Source organism: Cucurbita pepo, chromosome 16 (assembly GCF_057944985.1).
Source record: "Cucurbita pepo subsp. pepo isolate OVF chromosome 16, ASM5794498v1, whole genome shotgun sequence".
In the NCBI taxonomy this organism is placed as follows: domain Eukaryota; kingdom Viridiplantae; phylum Streptophyta; class Magnoliopsida; order Cucurbitales; family Cucurbitaceae; genus Cucurbita; species Cucurbita pepo.
The window spans coordinates 2433059-2451481 of record NC_141813.1 but is presented as its reverse complement, the minus strand read 5'-3'; the positions used below and the strand labels follow the sequence as shown (position 1 = coordinate 2451481).

General features: G+C 35.2%; 1 non-coding gene across 1 annotated transcript; it reads right to left on the bottom strand.

Annotated features, from left to right (window-relative positions):
* Positions 1–18138: 18138 nt before the first annotated feature.
* On the bottom strand, positions 18139–18220 carry TRNAS-GCU (transfer RNA serine (anticodon GCU)). The gene has a single exon. It is a non-coding gene; the product is annotated as a tRNA-Ser (tRNA).
* Positions 18221–18423: the final 203 nt, after the last annotated feature.

Sequence of the window (18423 nt, the reverse complement as noted above, 5' to 3'; positions counted from 1 at the left end):
TTGAGCAAAGAGAGACTGTGGACCGTACATAGGGCAGGCTCATATTTAAATTCCTAGTCTTAGATTAGAATAAGTTGTCAAAGGTAGATGATTAATGAGGAATCAATTAGAACTTCGGGATCTACACGGTAGCTTATTGCGCAGTAAAGGGTAAGACCAAACTTCCTATAGACCAAAGGAAAGTCGTGGAAACCTAGTAGAAGAAGGAAGCGATGAGGGCCTACAAGTAGGTTGGTTACTAAGTATATTTTTATACTTACATCTTTCTCATTTTCTAGTTCACGTACTGGTCAAGGTGGGGAGATGCTCGGGAGCTCTACTATCACAGAGGGGTGTCGACCCAAAGTGTATGTTAGTTGTATTCGACCTGGGACATCTATTAGTTGTATAATTTTTTGGGTTGATTTTGAATTCTTTTGTATCACTCATCTATTGGTTGTATAATTTTTTGGGTTGATTTTGAATTCTTTTTTCCGTTTGTAAACAACTTGAAATTTCTGACAAAGGTGTTATATGTCTTTTAAAGTGTGAAAATTTTATCTTTTCATCACAGTTCGATCCCAGATTCAAGAAACGAAGAATTCCACATATAAGGGTGTGAATACCTCTATGAGACTGTGGGGTAACGGGCCCCAAAGTTGACAATATCTTTTAGCGGTGGCCTTTGGCTAGTACAAAAAAATGAACTTTTCGTCACCTGAGAGATTCGAAATCTCGCAGGGAAACCCCATGTACTTCGCAAGCACACATCTTAAACACTAGGCCAAAGCAACTTTTTTTTTCTAAGGAATGAATCTCAAAGAGGCACTAGGGATAACAAAGGTAGATGATTAATGAGGAATCAATTAGAACTTCGGAACCTATACGGTAGCTTAGAGCGCAGTAAAGGGTACGCCCGAACTTCCTATAGACCAAAGAAAAGTTGTGGAAGAAGAAGGAAGCAATGAAGGCCTACAAGTAGGATGGTTACTAAGTATATTTTTATACTTACCCCTTTCAAATTTTTTAGTTTAGGTACTCGTCAAGGTGGGGAGATATTGGGGGAGATCTAGTATCACAAAGGGGTGTCGACCCGGAGTGTATGTTAGTTGTATTCGACCTAGGACATCTATTAGTTGTATAATTTTTTGGTTGATTTTGAATTTTTTTGTATCCGAAACCCTTTTTCCCGTTTGTAAATAACTCGAAATTTCTGACATAGGTGTTCTATGTCGTTTGAAGTGTAAAAAAATTTATCTTTTCATCGCCGTTCGATCCCAGATCAAAGATCGATTTGAGAGGGGAACGAAGCATTCCATATATAAGGGTGTGAATACCACTACGAGATCGTGAGGTAATGGGCCAAAGCTAACATTATCTTTTAGCGGTTGCCTGTGGCTAGTACAAAAAAATGAACTTTTCGTCGCCTGAAAAATTCGAACTCTCGCGGAGAAATCTCATGTACTTAACAGGCACATGCGTAAACCACTCCGCCATAGCAACTTTTTTTTTTAAGGAATGAATCTTGAAGAGACACTAGGGACAACAAAGGTAAATGATTAATGAGGAATAAATTAGAAATTCGGGACCTACATGGTAGCTTTAGGGCGCAATAAAGGGTAAGCCCAAACTTCCTATAGACCAAAGGAAAGTCGTGGAAACCTAGTAGAAGAAAGAAGCGATGAGAGCCTACAAGGAGGTTGGTTACTAAGTATATTTTTATACTTCCACCTTTCTCCTCTTTTAGTTCAAGTACTGGTCAAGGTGTCGACCTGGAGTGTATTTTAGTTTTATTCGACATGGGACATCTATTGGTTGTATAATTTTTTTGGTTGATTTTGAATTCTTTTGTATCCCAAGCCCTTTTTCGTGTTTGTAAATAACTAGAAATTTCGAAAAAAGGTGTTATATATCTTTTAAAGTGTGAAAATTTTATCTTTTCATTGCAGTTGGATCCAAGATTCAACATCAGTTTGAGAGGGGAACGAAGCATTCCAAATATATAAAGGTGTGAATACCTCTATGAGACCTCCAACATAGGTTTGAGAGGGGAACGAAGCATTCCAAATATGTAAAGGTGTGAATACCTCTATGAGATCGTGAGGTAACGAGCCCCAAATTGGACAATATCTTTTAGCGGTGGCCTTTGGCTAGTACAAAAATAGAACGTTATGTCACCTAAGAATTTTGAACTCTCGGAGGGAATCCATATGTACTTAGCAGGCACATGCCTTAACCACTCGACCAAAGTGACTTTTTTTTAAGGAATGAATATCAAAGAGGCACTAGGGACAACAAAGGTAGATAATTAATGAGGAATCAATTAGAACTTCGGGACCTACACAGTAGCTCAGAGCGCAGTAAAGGGTAATCCCAAACTTCCTATAGACCAAAGAAAAGTTGTGGAGACCTAGTAGAAGAAGGAAGCGATGAGGGCCTACAAGTAGGATGGTTACCAAGTATATTTTTATATTTACACCTTTCAAATTTTTTTAGTTCAGGTACTGGTCAAGGTGGGGAGATGCTGGGGAGCTCTACAATCACAAAGGGGTGTCGACCCGGAGTGTATGTTAGTTGTATTCGACCTAGGACATATATTAGTTGTATAATTTTTTGGGTTGATTTTTGAATTCTTTTATATCCCAAGCCCTTTTTCCCGTTTGTAAATAACTTGAAATTTCTAACACAGGTGTTTTATGTCTTTTTAAGTGTAAAAAAATTTATCTTTTCATCTCAAGTCGATCCCAGATCCAACATCGGTTTGAGAGGGGAACGAAACATCCCATATATAAGTGTGTGAACACCTCTATGAGACCGTAAGGTAACGGGCCAAAGTGGACATTATCTTTTAGGGGTGGCTTGTTCCTAGTAAAAAAAAATTACAAAAAAATGAACTTTTCATCGCCTAAGAGATTCAAACTCTCACGAAAAATCTCATTTACTTAGCAAGCATAGGGGTGGCTTGTTCCTAGTAAAAAAAAATTACAAAAAAATGAACTTTTCATCGCCTAAGAGATTCAAACTCTCACGAAAAATCTCATTTACTTAGCAAGCACACGCATTAACCACTCAACCAAAGCAACCTTTTTGTTTTTTAAGGAATGAATCTTGAAAAGACACTAGGGACAACAAAGGTGAATGATTAATGAGGAATAAATTAGAAATTTGGGACCTACATGGTAAGCTTTTGAACTTTTCGTTGCTCAAGAGATTTGAACTCTCACGGGGAGACCCCATGTACTAAGCTAGCAAACACCTTAACCACTCAACCAAAGCAACTTTTTTATTTTAGGAATGAACCTCGAAGAGACACTAGGGACAACAAAGGTAGATGATTAATGAGGAATCAATTAGAACTTCTAGACCTAAACGGTAGCTTAGAGCGCAATAAAGACTAAGCCCGAACTTCCAAGATAACAAAAGGAAAGTCGTGGAAACCTAGTAGAAGAAGGAAGCGATGACGGCTTACAAGTAGGATGGTACTAAGTATATTTTTATACTTACACCTTTCTTCTTTTCTAGTTCAGGTACTGGTCAAGGTGGGGAGATGCTCGAGAGCTCTACTATCATAGAGGGGTGTCGAATCGGAGTGTATGTTAGTTGAATTCGACGTGGGACATCAATAAGTTGTATAATTTTTTGGGTTGATTTTGTTTCCGGTTTGTAAATAACTTGAAATTTCTGACATAGGTGTTGTATGTCTTTTAAAGTGTTAAAATTTATCTTTTCCAATATCTTTTAACGATGACCTTTGGCTAGTACAAAAAAATGAACTTTTCGTCGCCGAAGAGATTCAAACTCTCGCGGGAAAATCCTATGTACTTAGTAGGCACACGCCTTAACCACTTGACTAAAGCGACTTTTTTGTTTTTTGGAACGAATCTTGAAGAGACACTAGGGACAACAAAGGTAGATGATTAATTAGGAATCAATTAGAACTTCAGGACCTACAAGGTAGCCTAGAGCGCAGTAAAGGATAAGCCCGAACTTCCTATAGATCAAAGGAAAGTGGTGGAAACCTAGTTGAAGAAGCAAGCGATGAGGGCCTACATGTAGGGTTGTTACTAAGTATATTTTTATACTTACACCTTTCTCCTTTTCTAGATCATGTACTGGTCAAGGTGGGGAGATGCACGGAAGCTCTACTATCACATAGGGTTGTCGACCCAGAGTGTATGTTAGTTGTATTCGACCTGGGACATCAATTAGTTATATAATTTTTTTGGTTGATTTTGTATTCTTTTCTATCCCAAGCCCTTTTTTCCATTTGTAAATATCTTGGAATTTCTGACATAGGTGTTGTATGTCTTTTAAAGTGTGCAAAATGTTTTTCTTTATCCATGGGCAATGAGTTTTGATGTATTAGGGGTATCCGTCTTTTAGAAGCTTTAATTTTCGTGTTTATCCTAATTGTCGGTTTAGTTTATGCATGGCGAAAAGGAGCATTGGAATGGTCTTAGTTTTTGCTGCAAATATGTCTTATTGAAAAATAAGACATGTATTGGGATATTTCCCTTCAACTCCACGAAATTTTATTAGTTATTTTTCAATAATAGTTGGAGGGAATTCTTAGAGGGTTTAAATTAATTTTTTCCGAAGAATTAGATGGTCTTCCCGAACAAGGCTTTTATTTGGTAGGTAGCTTCATCTTATTTTGTAGGTAACATCGATGAAGCTACTACGAAGGCTACGAACTTAGAAATGGAGAGCAAAGTTAAGAAATGACCTTAAATCTTAGTGTCCTAACTCCTAACTCCGAATCGAATTATTGGGCTTCAGAAGTGAAAGAAATTATTTTAGTTCAATTAGTTGTATAATTTTTTTGGTTGATTGGTGTTGTATGTCTTTTAAAGTGTGCAAAATTTATCTTGTAAGTCTTTTAAAGTGTGCAAAATTTATCTTGTAAGTCTTTTAAAGTGTGCAAAATTTATCTTGTAAGTCTTTTAAAGTGTGCAAAATTTATAAGGTGAACGAAGAAGTCCTTATAACAAGGTGTGAATACTTGGGCCAAGTGGGCAACATCTTTTATTTGTGGCCTTTGGCTAGTACAAAAATATGAACTTTTAGTGGCCTGGTAGATTCGAACTCTCATGAGGAAATCCCATGTACTTACCTTAACCACTCGGCCAAAGCAACTTTTTTTTTAAGAATGAATATCGAAGAGGTACTAAGGACAACAAGAGTAGATGATTAGTGAGGAATCAATTAGAACTTCGGGACCTACACGGTAGCTTAGAGCGTAGTAAAGGGTAATCCCAAACTTCCTACAGACCAAAGGAATGTCGTGGAAACCTAGTGGAAGGAAGAAGCAATGAGGGCCTACAAGTAGGTTGGTTACTAAGTATATTTTTATACTTACACCTTTCTCCTTTTCTAGTTCAAGTACTGGTCAAGGTGAGGAGATGCTCGAAAGCTCTACTATCACAGAGGGGTGTCGATTTTTATACTTACACCTTTCTCCTTTTCTAGTTCAGTACTGGTCAAGGTGGGGAGATGCTCGAAAGCTCTACTATCACAGAGGGGTGTCGACCTGGAGTTTCTGTCTGTAAATAACTTGAAATTTGCGACACAGGTTTTCTATGTCTTTTAAAGTGGCTAGTACAGAAAAAATGAACTTTTCGTTAACTAGGAGATTCAAACTCTTGCGAGGAAATTCCATGTACTTAGCATGGCACAAGCCTTAACCACTCATCCAAAGCAACTTTTTTTTTTACGAACCAATCTCGAAGACGCACGAAGGACAACAAAGGTAGATGATTAATGAGGATTCAATTAGAACTTCGAGACCTACACGGTAGCTTAAAGCGCAGTAAAGGATAAGCCCAAACTTGCTATAGCCCAAAGGAAAGTCGTGGAAACCTAGTAGAAGAAGGAAGCAAGGATGGCCTACAAGTAGGTTGTTTACTATTTCAAATACTGGTTAAGGTGAGAAAATTCTCGGGAGCACTACTATCACAAAGGGGTGCGACCTGGAGTGTATGTTAGTTGTATTCGACTTGGGACATCAGTTAGTTGTGTAATTTTTTTCGTTGATTTTAAATTCTTTTGTATGCGAGGCCCACACAGGTGTTGTAAGTCTTTTAAAGTGTGCAAAATTGATCTTTTCGACCGATCCAACATTTGTTGGGAAGGAAAACCAAGCATTCCTTATAATAAGGGTGTGAATCATGAGGTAACCGGCAAAAGCGGTCAATATCTTTTAGCGGTGGCCTTTGGCTACTACAAAAAAAAAAAAAAAAAAAAGGACCTTTTCGTGGCCTAAAAGAGTTCAACTCTCGCAATAAAACTCCATATACTTAGCAAGCACACGCCTTAACCACTTAGCCGAAGTCACTTTTTTGTTTTAGGAATGAATCTCGAAGAATCACTAGGTACACCAAAGGTAGATGATTAATGAGGATTCAATTAGAACTTCAAGACCTACACGGTAGCTTAGAGTGCAATAAAGGGTAAGCCCGAACTTCCTATAGGTCAAAGGAAAGTCGTTGAAACCTATTAGAAGAAGGAAGTGATGAGGGCCTACAAGTTATGCTTTTCTAGTTCAAAGACTGGTCAACGTGGGGAGATGCTCAGGAGCTCTACTATCACAGAGGGGTGTCGACCCGGAGAGTATGTTAGTTGTATTCGACGTGGGACATCAATTAGTTGTATAATTTTTTGGTTGATTTTGAATTCTTTTGTATCCGATGCCCTTTTTTCCGTTTGTAAATAACTTGAAATTTTCAACACAGGTGTTGTATGTCTTTTAAAGCGTGCAAAATTTATCTTTCTGTCGCAGTTCGATTGCTCGAAACCTCTAAAATTAGATCATGACAGATCCAACATCGGTTTGAGAGGGGATCGAAGCATTCCTTATATATAGTGTGAATACCTCTATGAGATCGTGAGGTATTGGGCTAAAGCGGACAATATCTTTTAGCAGTGGTCTTTGGCTAGTACAAGAAAATTGAACTTTTTGTCACATGAGAGATTCGATTCTCGAGGGAAACCTCATGTACTTAGCAAGCACATGTCGTAACCACTCGCCCAAAGTGACATTTTTGTGTTAGGAATGAATCTCGAAGAGGCGCTAGGGAAAACAAAAGTAGATGATTAATGAGGAATCAATTAGAACTTCGAGACCTACACGGTAGCTTAGAGCCCAGTAAATGGTAAGGCCAAACTTCCTATAGACAAAAGAAAAGTCGTGAAAACCTAGCAGAAGAAGGAAGTGATAAAGGACTACAAGTAGGTTGGTTACTAAGTACATTTTTATACCTAGCCCTTTCTCCTTTTCTAATTCAGGTACTGGTCAAGGTGGGGAGATGCTCGGGAGCTCTACTATCACAGAGGGGTGTCGACTCGAAGTGTATGTTAGTTGTATTCGACCTGAGACATCAATTAGTTGTATAATTTTTTTGGTTGATTTTGAATTCTTTTGTATCCCATGCCCTTTTTTCCGTTTGTAAATAACTTGAAATTTGCAACACAGGTGTTGTATGTCTTTTAAAGTGTGCTATCCATTCGTCTCTGTTTTATTTCTCAAAACCTCAAGAATTTTATTGTGACAGATCCCTATGTATTATATGTCTTTAAACTACGCAAAAATTTATGCTTTCGTCGTTGTTTGATTTCTCGAAAACTCAAAAATTTGGTTGTGACAGATCCCTCATCAGTTGTTGAAAGGAATGAAGCATTCCTTATAAAAGTGTGTAAACCTCTACGAGATAGTGAGGTAACGAGCAAAAGTGAGATTCAAACACTCGTGGGGAAACCCCATGTTCATAACAAGCACACACCTTAACCACTCGGTCAAAGCAAATTTTTTTGTTTTAGCAACTAGTCTTAAAGAGGCACTAGGGACTACAAAGGTAGATTATTAGTGAGAAATCAATTAGAACTTTAAGACCTACACGGTAGCTTACAGCGCACTAAAGTGTAAGCCCGAACTTCATATAAATCAAAGAAAATCATGGAAACCTATTAGAAGAAGGAAGCGATAAAAACCTACACGTAGGTTGGTTACTAAGTATATTTTTATACTTACCCCTTTCTCCTTTTCCATTTCAGGTACTGGTCAAGGTGGGGAGATGCCCAGGAGCTCTACTATCACAGAGGTGTGTCGACTCGAAGTGTCTGTTAGTTGTATTCGACCTCGGACATCAATTAGTTGTATAATTTTTTGGGTTGATTTTGAATTATTTTTTATCCCATGCCCTTTTTTGTGTTTGTAAATAACTTGAAATTTATTGCACAAGTGATGTATGACCTTTAAGGTGTGAAAAATTTATCTTCTCGGTTCGATTTCTTGAAACCTCTAAAATTGGGCCATGACATATCCAACATCGTTTGGAGAGGGAACGAAGACTTCCTTATAATAAGGGTGTGGATACCTCTATGAGATCGTGAGGTAATGGGCCAAAGTGGACAATATCTTTTAGCGATGGTCTTTGGCTAGTATAAATAGAGGAACATTTCTTCGTCTGAGAGATTCAAACTCTCGCACGAAAACCCATGTACTTAGCAGGCACATGGCTTAACCACTCGTCCAAGTAACTCTTATTTTATTAGGAACGAGTCTCTAAAAGACACTAATGACTACAAAGGTAGATGATTAATGAGGAATCAATTAGAACTTTGAGCCCTACACGGTAGCTTAGAGCTCGGTAAGGGTAAGTCGAAACTTCCTATAGACCAAAGGAAAGTCGTGTAGACCTAGTAGAAGAAGGATGCATGAGAGCCTACAAGTAGGTTGGCTACTAAGTATAATTTTATAGTTACCCCTTTATCCCTTTCCTTTTCAAGTACCAGTGAAGTTGGGGAGGTGCTCGGGAGATCTACTATCAAAGAGAGGTGTTGACCTAGAGTGTTTGTTAGTTGTATACGACCTGGGATATCAATTAGTTGTATTTTTTTTTAGGTTGATTCTGAATTCTTTTGTATCATGTGCCTTTTTTTTTTTTTTTGTTCCTAAATAACTTGGAATTTTTAACACACTTGTTTTATGTCTTTTAAATTGCGCAAAGTTTATCCTTTCGTCGCGGTTCGATTTCTCGAAACCTCAAAAATTGTGTTGTGCAGATCCAACATCAGTTGGAGAGGGGAACGAAGCATTTCTTATAATAAGTATGTGGAAACCATTATGAGATCGTGAGGTAACAAGCCAAAGCTGATAATATCTTTTAGCAGTGGTTTTTGGCTATTACAAAAAAAAAAAAATCATCTCATGAGAGAATCGGACTCTCAAAGGAAAACCCCATGCACTTAGCAGCAACACGTTTTAATCGCTCGACCAAAGCATCTTTTTTATTTTATAAATATCTCTCAAAGAGACACTAAGGATTAAAAAAGTAGATGGTTAATGAGAATCAATTAGAACTTTAAGACCTACCCAGCAATTTGGATCACATTAAATTTTTCATTTATAAATAACTTTAAATTTCTTACCATAGGAGTTAGTATGCCTTTTAAACTTTGGCAAAATTTATCCTTTTCAGTAGTGGGTGGTCTTTGGTTGTTACAAAGAATAAAAAAAAGGAACTTTTGATCCACTCTTGGAGGGAAACACCATGTAATTAGCAACCAAAATGACTTTTTGGTTTTATAAATGAGTCTAGAAGAGACACTAGTAACGGATGTCGACCCCGAATGTCTGTTAGTTGTATTTCACATACGACATCAATTAGTTGTATTCTCTTCGGACAGGTGTTGTATGTCTTTTCAAAATTTATCTTTTTGTCGCGGTTCGATTTCTCGAAACCTCAAAAATTGAGTCGTGACCGATCTAATTCATGGATTATTTCTAGTACCTACATTGTCCATTAACTCTGTTAGTTCTAATTCTTGGATTCTCAATATTAGAGCTTCGAATCATATAATATTCAAAGCTTTTGTTATGATTGAACCAAAGGCTGCAATCATTCTACAATAAACTTGCCTAATAGAGGGACAACACATATGTCACTTACCGTCAATGTTTTCTGTAATCCTGATCTTAAATTAAACAATACGCCTTCATTCAATATAAACATGTTGTCCATTAGCAAACTTACCAATGACTTGAAATGTTGTGTAACCTTCTATCCTGATTCTTGTGTTATGCAGGACTTGGCTACGGAGAAGATGATTGGTTTGGGTAAACAATTTGGAGGTCTCTGTCATATTTCTTAATCTCCAATCAAATCTTCAACTAATCAAGTATCTCAATCATCTAATTTCTGGCATTTACGCCTAGGTCATTTTTTTTTTCTCGTTTTAAATTTCTAACGGATCAATTTCATCTTAATAATGATACTTTTTCTCATAACGGTAGTATTTGCTCGTTAGCAAAACAAACTAGGTTTTTTTTATTTTTTTTTATTTTTCAAGATGCTCAATAACAACACATTCTACCTTTGATATGTTACATTCTGATGTTTGGGGATCTCATAAAGTTTCTAGTCATTCTAGTTTGCGTTTTCTTATCACTATTGTTGATGATTTTACTCGATGTACTTGGGTTTTTCTTATGCAACATAAATCAGAAGTACATCATTTGTTAATGAACTTTGTTAAATTCGTTTAAACTCAATTTCATACTACTATCAAAACAGTACGATCAGACAATGGGACTGAGTTCCTGTCTTTACGACCATTTTTTACTTCTTGTGGCATTGAATTTAAGCACAATTGTGTCTATACTCCACAACAAAATGGAGTCGTAGAGCGTAAGAATCGTCATATCCTAAATGTTGCTAGGTCTCTCCTCTTTCAGTCACATCACAGCTTCCACTTAATTTTTGGGGAGAGTGCATTTTAATTGTTGTTTATCTTATAAATAGAACATCATCACCATTTTTATCTAACAAGACACCCATTGAAGCAGTCTACAAACAATCACCTACATTTCATCATCTTAAAGTTTTTTAATGTAAATGTTATGCAACTATAGTACATCCTAAGCAAAAATTTGAACCTCGGGCAATTCCTTGTGTTTTCGTAGGATATTCTTGTGGTCACAAAGGTTACAAGTTGTATGACGTGCAATCTCACAAATTCTTTATCTGTCGTGATGTTAAATTTTGTGAAGATGATTTTCCTTTTTCATCAGCTTCACAAACGTTGACATTAGCTCCTTCGATTCTCGTTTTACCATTTCATGATTCATCCTACTCAAACATCTATTCTAATCCTATCCCACCTCTATTTTGTCATCTCCTCCGCATTCTATTCCTTCTCCATATTCACCACTAATTCTAATCCTATGCCACCGGATACACCAGTTCCACTCTAATGTTCTACTCGTACCAAACAGCCTCCAGCTTTGCATAATGATTATGAGATGTCTTATGCAGCCAATTATTTAACCTCCAGCTCAAGTCCCAACACGGGCACCAGGCATCCCCTTCATCATTACCTTTCATTCTCGAGTTTTTCTCCTACTCAACGTGCTTTTCTATCTCTTATTATAGCCAGACAGAACTTAAAACTTATGATGAGGCAATTGGCGACCCATTATGACAGCAAACTATGAATGCTGAAATTGCAACTTTGGAACGTAATCATACTTGGTCTCTTATTCCTCTACCACCTGGCCACAAAGCTATTGGCTATCGTTTGGTGTACAAGATTAAATACAACTCTGATGGTTCTGTTGAACGTTATAAAGTTTGGCCGGTAGTAAAGGGATATACTCAGGTTGAAGGTATTGATTACAAAGAGACATTTTCTCCTACAACAAAGTTTACTACACTTCGTTGCTTACTCACTATTGCTTCTTCTCGAAAATGGTTCACTCATCAGTTGAGTGTTCAAAATGTATTTCTCCATGGTAGTCTTTGAACAGGGAATGAGGGAAAGAGTGAGGAGAAATTCTTCCCTATTACATAAATAGGACCGGAGACAGAGATTTATTCTCCATTCTAGTCCCCACCTAACTCGCTTGACCCATCTCATTCCCGCCCCATCTCAAAGAAAGATTTTTTAAGTTCCATTTCCAAGTTTTATATATTTCTAAAGATTAAGAAATCTATATATTTTCTATTCCAAACTCCGGATGGGTTTTATGTCTTCCACGCTCGTGTGGGTTGGATGTCTTGCTTTCATTTGTTTGATTTATGTAATAACAAATGTCTTGTACATTTGGATTAGTTTTTTTTTTTTTTCTTTTTCTACATTTGTTTGATTTATGTAATAACAAACGTCTTTTACATTTGAATTAGTTTTTTTTTTTCTTTTTCTAATTGAACTCATTTATTTATGTCATTAGGGTTGCTTTATTTTTGTTGCATTCAACGTTATTATGGTTTATTTAAACTAATCACTATTTTTGTAGTGTTTTTGGATTTTCATAGATTTGAAAATTATATTTTGTTTACTAGGTAGATGAAATAAGTTTAATTGAGAGCAAGGTGGTTTTACTCCAATTTCTAATAACATGAGTGATCAAAACTAATTAATAGTTTATATTGAAAAATAAAAGGTATACATTAACAAATTTATTTAAAATGACTATTTTTTTTTAAAGAATAATAAACGAAAAATTCTCCATGGAGAATCTGATCCCCGCGAATTCCTTGGGATGAATTCCTTACCCTCATCCCCAACAAATAAATAGAAAATTTTGTGAAAATGGAGAATTAAATAGATGGTGGGAATGATGACATGGAATGGACATATCTACCTGTGGCTCCTACACGTATCATGTTTTATGATTGTATGACATATACTATGTTATGTATATGCTATGGTATACATTATGTTGCATACAAGTGATGCTATGATATCATATACACTATTATAGGATTATGTTATGTCATAGAACAATGTTATGTTTTCGATGTTATTTGATGCATGAACCTTCATGTATCATATGACTATGAGACATTAGAAAATCATGTATTATTAATAGGAGGTGCATCGAGATACTTCCCCGTTATGATTAGTATAGACACATACCTTACAATATTTATGTTCCTTATGATATTATGCGGGTCTTTTCCCTTCATAGTATTTGGTAGTGTGAATGTGCACAAGCTCGACGAGCCAGCCCACAGAATACTCTTATACGAGCGCACCTGGTGGTCAATGTGCATATTCATGGGTCGTGTGTAGGGAAATACAACATATCCAACCCTACTCGGACAGAAAAGCAAAGCCCAAACCCATGTCACAATGCATTTATGAAATGATAGGTCCCACTATATTACACGTGATTCATTTTCCAGCCCTAACAGTGGGATTAATTACTGAGTATCTATTAAAGTACTCAAACCATGTGCTACTCTTATTTTCAAGTAAAGGTAAGACACCCATTTACAGATGACAATGTCGCGTTAAAGGCCAAGGAACCAAGGTTAAGGTAGTTGCATTCATGTTATTTTTTAATGATTCTTAGGTTAGATCAGGACATTACTTAAACTCATGTTATCTATTTTCCCCTATGTTCTTCATAACAATATTGTTTTAATGCATTTATTATAAAGTTTTATGCGTTGTAAATGAATTCTTTCATGCATAGTAGTCATGTCATGTATGCCGTTGCCGTTGAATCGAATTTTAGTTTTATTTAGAATATTTTAAATAAAATTGAAACTCAAGGTTAAAATAAATAGAACAACCTACCTAAATATTTAAGTTAAATATTTAAGTTATAAGAACCGAGAATAAAAAGGGATAAGAGATGAGAAAGTAACTCCAAATGTATATTTGTTAACTTAATAAGGATTGTTTTAAATTTATGTTTGTTGTAAATTTGGCTCTATTTTCTCAACACTAATACCTTTTTAAGGTTAAGAAAAACTCAAATCTTTTATCCTTTCAATTTTTTAACTAAAAAATTATTAGAATTATAGCTTTGATATAACACACAACAAGAAATTAATATTGTATTTGTGTATACATTTTTAAAGAAAAAGGGAAATAGGGATAAAAGTAAAAATATCAACAAGTAGTGTTGATGCGCAAAAAAGTCTCGGTCTACGTTGGTATCGGCTGCCAAACAAAGTCTAATGCTTAAATTAACTAAAATGACATAGGGTAACGTAACGTACTATGAACTTGAGATCTCTGGTTCATTTTAAGGAAATTACCTATATCAAATTGTTTCTCTATAAGATTATCTTATCACTTGATTGATTTTTGAAAAAGAGCATCGAGAAAGCTTGACAGAGAGTTTTGACCCTCGAGCTTGGCGTAGGGCTTTGGCACCAAGGTGACCAGTCCAAACCTAGTGAGCTTGACTTCCTTTTATTACTTAATCTTGAATCCTATCATTTTGGGTCTAAATGGTTGGCGACCCAGCTTGACTTCCTTATTATTATTTTTTACTTAAAAAACTATTTTTAAGTGTTTGTCTTTTGTATGAATTCTACTCTACTTTAAGAACAATAGTTTAAGGATTATTTATCGAATTGCTCTTATTATGATGTTAGAAAGATATTTAGCTTTTGTATGTTCTAAAAATATTTATTTTCAATCATTTTAGATTAATTTTGTATCGCTTTCTTCAATTTCAAAATTGATTAATTGATTATAAGTTGAATGCACTTCATTGCTTCAATTGTTATCGGAGTGATTGTTGTTATAGATTTTTTTTTATATAAATTTTATAGTTAAAGCTTATGACAAACATACGTGATAAGAAATCACTACAAAAAGAGTAAGATTCGGATTACCTTGTTGATTGAATATCTCAAGACAAGAACATTGATTGAGATTCGAATCACTACACAAGCAAGATCGATCATGTCTAGCTTGAATGATTCTTGTTGATCAAATATCTCAACGCAAGAACACTTGTTTGAGATTCGAATCACTCCACAAGCACGATTGATCATGTCGAGCTTGAATGATTCAACATGCAACCTAAACTACATAGAATTGCAAAGAAACTTAGTCAAATACTTTTTTTTACTATATTTTTCAAGTCTTCTTACAAATACAACATACATGGGTTTATATAGCCTCAAAATGAAACTATTCACCATTATGTAACATTCATACTTTAGGGTCATAATTAACCATTATGTAAATGTAACCTAAAGTAAATAAAAAGTCTTAAAATATATTAATGAAATACAATAACTCTAAATTACCCTAAATTGTAATCCACAAAAAAATTATAATAATGAAACTTCATTTTTCTTCAATGTGGCATGAATTAAAATATCTTTTGATAATTTCAACAGCATTTTTTTTTAGTATACTGTATAATTGATGTCTCTTGGTTCACATGAATACATGTTAATAATGGCTTTAGTGAAGGACAAATCTATAGGCTACAATGAATAATTGTTGTAAAGCTACAATGAATAATTTATTTATAATCCAATCATAAACTAAGTCTTTTAAGTGAAAGGGTGGAATCCATTGTTCAAGTAATAAGATCCATAATTAAGAAAACTATTCATCTACCTGCCTTATATGGGAAGGAGATTCCTATTTGGTCAAGTCACTAAATTGGTAGATTTTGGGCTACTAAAGTCATTTTCCTCCATACAAATCAAAAGACAAGTACTCACATGAGGAGTTCATAACTCACTCAATGTTAAGATCGATTCGAATATGATTATCGTGTGCAATATTAATTTTCTTAATTAAATGATTTATAAAGAAGGATTAAATTTTTTGTAATAAAGTCTTATACAATCTTATTGTATACGATACTCCCACTCATATATGTCTCTACGTGAACAATTAGAACCCAAATATTGATAATTTTTATAAATTAGACTGTATCAATAGTGTTATCAAGATAAGATACCCAATCATATATATACCATAAGCTATTTAGGTTTTTAATATATTAGAACAATATTATCTTGTATCTCAATTACAGATTATACTAATAACCTTCCATTTTTATTACCGTAGATAACTTAACATCTATTATTAAATAATAAATGATAAACCTATTCCTAAAAACTTAGAGACCCAAAAAAAAAAAAAAAAAAAAAACAATTTTTCCTAAAAAAGTTGAGTGAAGAGGACGTAAGTCTCATGAGCATGAACCTAAGACTTATTTTATGACTAACCAATTTAACCTTCATTTGCATAGTGCTTTTTGTTTTCAACTGCTTTTGATCTAAGTTGCTCGAACATCTTAAACCGTGAATATTTCTCTATCGAATCAATGCACAAGGTCGAGTTATCATGAATCATTAGAGCAACGGATAGAGCCTGCATCAACCTTTTATCTAATAAATGCATCCCTTATAGAAGTCGGGATTTGTTGCACGTATTAGCTCTTGCTATAGTTATCAGAGTAGCAAATACAATCAAACAAACTAATTAATTTAATGAGTCATCGTAGTTTTATCGTCTAAATTAGTTCATACTTACACAGCTATGACTTAATCTTTAAGACAAGCATATGATTACTGGCCGGATCAACAAGGTAGCATTCCAACACGACGTTACTGCCCACTTGCCACCCCAATTTGGGGTCTCCTCCTCTCAAAGTGTGAGAGAGGCAACAATGGGGTCAACATGGGAGGAAACATCATTCATTCATGCTTCATTGAGCAATACATAGACAACATGTTTGAGGGATTTCCCAAACACATCATACCGCCAAATGTACGACATCTAAGAGTGCATGCAATCGAGATGGGTTTCATACAAATATACATCATGCCGCAAAATGCACGGATACATAAGCATTTTGTTTAATGAATCTAATGAACAAATTGGGTAAATTTGAAAGTTGAAAGTATAAAGGTCGAAACGGAGAGGCGAGAGTGTATTGCGTTTCCACTTCGTCATGATGATGATGTTTGGTCTATCAATCTTTCACTATGTATTTAGTAGACATGGATGTGTTAAAAATTTTTAGAAATTATTTGATCTATTAACTGTAAATTTAATGGTATATTTAATATAAAATTTTTAAAATATTCACTAGGTTAGAGATATAATTGACACAAAATTGAATTATGAGATCTATTAGCCACAAAATTAAAAATTTATAGACATAAGATTAGGTTATTGTACCGGTTACTTATTTATAGCTTATACATAAAAAGCTATATAGGATAAAACTATATACGGTAAATAGTTATGTAAAGTAGATGATTATATCTGTTAAAATTATACATGATACATAACAAATTATTGTTTAGAACTTGCATGCTAAAGTCATTCAAATGATAGATCAAATCTCTTGTGGAGTGATTCAAAACACGAGTTTAGAAATGAGTTTTCTTTACTCTTGATCTTGATCATCAAGGTAATTTGTTTCAAAACTTTTCCTTGGGTTGATTCCATATCAGTACCCAAAGATCGAATTAGCCTAGAGGAGTTAACTTTGAGCATCATGGAAAAGAGAGAGAGATTTAAACTACCTTAATGCCCCTAAGAACCTAGCAAACCTCCACGACACCCAAGTATGACCAAGTTAGCTCTATAGGCTATAAGTAGTGTGAACCGTGTCTTCAGACCCTCCTCTACCTTTTCTACTCCCGTAACAATACTGTTGAGCTATGCTGAGGTCAATTAAGGTAGTTGATGGTGTTAATATAACACATGCGGAAGCAATTTGGATCTTAGGCACATTTAGAACATCAATTATAGTAAATAGCTAGCATGTTCATAAGTATTAAAACTTAATGAGTTTAGATACTAACCTTTTGTAGTTCAAACTCCTTTTTCCTCACAAACCAGTTTCGAACCACCACTAGTGTCTTCTCCACTATCCTCCAGCCTTAGAACGGGATTGTGACTAAACTTGGGAGGGATTTTGTATATGTGAAGAGAGTGTTTGTGAGAGGTTTTTCACCAAGAAGAAGAAGACCTTCCATGTACCATGATCACTCTATTTAAAGAGTCATGTTTGCATGTTCATGTAAATTTGAGATCACCAAATTTTGACACTTAAAATTTCACTAAAATGTTTGGGATTATGTGGCAAGCATGCATGTTTGAGTTATCAAATGCAATCTCAGATTCTCTCTTTTTGTTTAATTCGTAAATAAAACAAAAATGCGGTTAAATATATCATGGGCTCCAACGATCTAAGATTAACCGGTTAAACTCATTAACCTTGTTAACCAACATTCGTTAACTACTAGGACACTCCACTATAGATATATTTCTGTCCATTTGATATAACCATGATTAGTAAGTCGATCCTTCACAGTTTGTTCGTAACTAGAGCTGGGTCAATTTACAGTTTTACCCCTAAAGTTACTTCTTGTTTCTTTACATCGCATGAGAGATTCGAACTCTCGCGGGGAAACCCCATGTACTTAGCAGGCACACGCTTTAACCACTCAACCAAAGCAACTTTTTTATTTTAGGAACAAATCTCGAAGAGGCACTACGGACAACAAAGGTAGATGTTTAATGAGGAATCAGTTAGAACTTCGAGACCTACACAATTGTTAGAGCACAGTAAAGGGTAAGCCCGAACTTCTTATAGACCAAAGGAATGTCGTGGAAACTACAAGTAGGTTGGTTACTAAGTAGATTTTTATACTTACACCTTTC